This window comes from Tarenaya hassleriana, unplaced genomic scaffold, assembly GCF_000463585.1.
Source record: "Tarenaya hassleriana unplaced genomic scaffold, ASM46358v1 Cleome14, whole genome shotgun sequence".
In the NCBI taxonomy this organism is placed as follows: domain Eukaryota; kingdom Viridiplantae; phylum Streptophyta; class Magnoliopsida; order Brassicales; family Cleomaceae; genus Tarenaya; species Tarenaya hassleriana.
In genome coordinates, this window is record NW_010964598.1 from 128,600 (window position 1) to 132,635 (window position 4,036).

Consider the following 4,036-nt stretch of genomic DNA (forward strand, 5'->3'; position numbering starts at 1 on the left):
AGACTATAGATCTAATATATATATATATATCAACAGTAGCATGATCACATTACTCAAACTCGTTGAAATCGTTAAATTGGTGATATTCATAAAAAATGTTCATACTCACGAAACTGGTTATACACATCAAAATGGTCGGCTGGTCATACTCCCCAAAATGATCATACTTATCAAACTGGTCATATATATTTGGGTAAAATTCCTAAAAACTCCAAACTTGCAAAAATATATACAAATAAACTTTCAACTTGAAAAGTTGTCATTCAATCCTCATACTTGTAATAAGTCACTGAATAAAACCTCGAACATATAAATTGTTGTTCTAATAAACCTTTGACTGGTTTGACCAAAATATCAAGCAACCTTTGACATGTTATAAGTTTTTCAACTTTTCAAGTTGAAGGTTTATTTGTATATATAAGTTGGAGGTTTTTTAGGGGTTTTACCCTATATATTGTAATGACCGATTTGAACTTGAAAAACTCGTCATATGAGATATTTATTACTATGGAGTTATAACAACACATTTTCATTATTTTAGTGATCTAATTTCATTTGTAAAAAAAATCTCTCAACATAAGTAATCTCCACCCAATATGTTACACAAACACTCTATTATTTTAGGACTTCTTTGGAAGAGGCTACATTGTCAAAACAAAAAGAGTGTTCAATCCATATTGATACGACCGATTTAAAACTTGAAAAACGTGTTATATGAGATGATTATTATCATGTTTACACTTTTAAAACGATAAATTTATCAATTTTCAACAAGTCAGTGTTGGTTGTAATGCTCTACGATGATTCGTGATATGACATTTTGACTATGTATTGATTCATTGGTTTATGAATGCATTACTTTTCCCGTTATATGATTAGCATGTTTGTTATATTACGGTAAATATCCTTGAATCATTGCAGATGATTCTAAACTCCCTGGTCAGTTATCATTGTGGGAACAATGATGAATTAAGACCAGCATGATGTGTGATAGATGATTATGATCATGTGCATTGGATGCAAATCACAATCATGGGTTCTCGTTTGGAACGAGTTACTGGATGACCCGCATGAGATTGTCACATGGACATGAGTCATGACTTGAATCTCATACAGCGGTTCATTCTTGGATCCTCAGACCTGAGATGTCTAGAGTATCTGATATGAGGAGTGACGTGTCTTGACTGCATCAAACGTCGTCTTTAACCGGATGATCATAACGGCGTTGCTCAGATACGTTCACGAATCATATGCAGATAGTAGACATGCAATACGGGACTTGTCACCTCCTACGCAGGAGAGATGTCGCTGGGCCCCTCGTGGAAATCGGACCGTGAAAATACGTGGCCACGCTATAGATGAATGTACATCTATATTATCAGTCGGTTTGCCTAGACGAGTAAGCGGTTGAACTTGAAGGGTGGCTCATACCATGCCCTTGTTCAACATACGACATCGTGAGACAAAGGATCAGAACTCGAACTAATGCTGGCTTTGTTAGATCACCTCTAACTCTATTCTAGGTGGGTGGTCATGGCGTCTTGCTAGAGGCTAACCATGACTTGTGGTTCGGAAAAGGGTTTCCGAAGCCACTGCCACTTCGAATGGGCCTACAGGGTCACACACCATTAGGGATGGATCACACGTTCGTATTTCGCGTTTTAAGGGTTTTGGGCAATTCTAATTAATGAGAGAGCCGCCACAAACCCTAGAGAACGAACCTCAGACGTCCAAGACACTCATGAGAGCTTAGAGAAGCTTGATTTTGAGTTCTAGTGATTGGAATATCGATTCCAAGTCAAGGACATCGTTTTCTCTTCACAAATCCTAGCAGATACGTTCCAAAGTGTTGGAATTCATCCCGCCGGTGTGGATACGTGTAGAGGAGTTGTGCTTTCAACTCTTGGTGATTAAAACATGCCCTGGATCGATTGATACTTCCAGATCTTGAAAGAACGAGGTAAGTATTGGAATCCCACGACGATATACTCGATTGTTCGGGTTATTGCACAATTGGTTTTTGTGTGACGTTTGGCTAGGTTTAGATCTTTCCTTCCGCTGCGTGAAACCTAGAATCCAAATCCTAGATCGATGAGATCGCATGCTAGAAACCCGAAGGGAACCCAACAGTGGTATCAGAGCCTGGTTCTCTGTATATCGCCGTGCCTGTTGCTTGTTTGCATGATTTTAATTGTTAAGATGCATGTGAACAATAGATCTTTGCAGGTTTGCATGATTTTAATTGTTAGAATGCATGTAGACTATAGATCTATGCATGTTTTTCATGGTTTTAATGGTTAGAATGCATGTAAATTCACGCAGCGGAAGGAAAGATCTAAACCTAGCCAAACGTCACACAAAACCAATTGTGCAATAACCCGAACAATCGTGTATATCGTCGTGGGATTCGAATACTTACCTCGTTCTTTCTAGATCTGGAAGTATCAATCGATCCAGGGCCTGTTTTAATCACCGGACGGTCCGACTTTCGGGGAAAGTTTCCTTTTTCGCGTTTTAAGGGTTTTGGGCAATTCTAATTAATGAGAGAGCCGCCACAAACCCTAGAGAACGAACCTCAGACGTCCAAGACACTCATGAGAGCTTAGAGAAGCTTGATTTTGAGTTCTAGTGATTGGAATATCGATTCCAAGTCAAGGACATCGGTTTTCTCTTCACAAATCCTAGCAGATACGTTCCAAAGTGTTGGAATTCATCCCGCCGGTGTGGATACGTGTAGAGGAGTTGTGCTTTCAACTCTTGGTGATTAAAACAGGCCCTGGATCGATTGATACTTCCAGATCTTGAAAGAACGAGGTAAGTATTCGAATCCCACGACGATATACACGATTGTTCGGGTTATTGCACAATTGGTTTTGTGTGACGTTTGGCTAGGTTTAGATCTTTCCTTCCGCTGCGTGAAACCTAGAATCCAAACCCTAGATCGATGAGATCGCATGCTAGGAACCCGAAGGAAACCCAACAGTGGTATCAGAGCCTGGTTCTACGTATATCGCCGTGCCTGTTGCTTGTTTGCATGATTTTAATTGTTAAGATGCATGTGAACAATAGATCTTTGAAGGTTTGCATGATTTTAATTGTTAGAATGCATGTAGACTATAGATCTATGCATGTTTTCATGGTTTTAATGGTTAGAATGCATGTAAACATGAGATCTATGTTTGTTTGATGATCTTGATTATTGAATAAAGCATGGATGAGCTATGGTTCTTAGGAGGCTTGATGGTGCGTCGAAACGGGGATGAAAACCCTAGTTTACGGGACCCGAAACCGAGATCCGAAATATGTCCATCGCATGGACTGATCGGTCTAGAGAGTAGACTGATCGGTCTATGCGTGACGGTGGTTCTTCTTTTTGGTCAAATTAGGTCATACCGACCAGTCCAAGGGTTGGACCGATCGGTCTGGACCGTTTCAAATACAAAAGGATCATCAGCCGGAATCATCACTAGTGTTCGTAAGATCACGAACCAACTCTATTCGAGATAGGTAGTCATAGTGTCTTGCTAGAGACCGCCTATGACTTGTATACCCGAAATAGGGATTTCGGGTTATACTGCTATGTCGAATGAGCCTACAGGGTCACACACGCAGGGAAGGAGTAGACCGTCCGTTCTATGAGGATAGAACGGACGGACCGCACTAAACGTAGACCGTCCGTTCTGCCTTACTGGAACGGACGGTCCACGTGCAATTCTGGACCGTCCGTTCCAGGTTCCGGTTTTCCGAAAATTAAACCGAAATTAGGGTTAAATCACTTTATAAGAAAGAGATTAGAACCCTAATTCGAATGAGACTTTGAGCAGCCGACTTTTGGTAGAAAAGAGAGGGTTTTTGGAGATCCAAAAACGAGTTCTAAGTCTCGAGATTTCTCGGTGCACATATCGAATAGAGATTCGAGTCCTAGCAGACAAGTTCCAATCGTTGGAATCCATCCCGAGGTGTAGATACGTGTAGAGGGCGAGGTAATCTTCCTGCCTTTCGTGATCGAACGAATTCTTCAGTTGATACAGGCCCC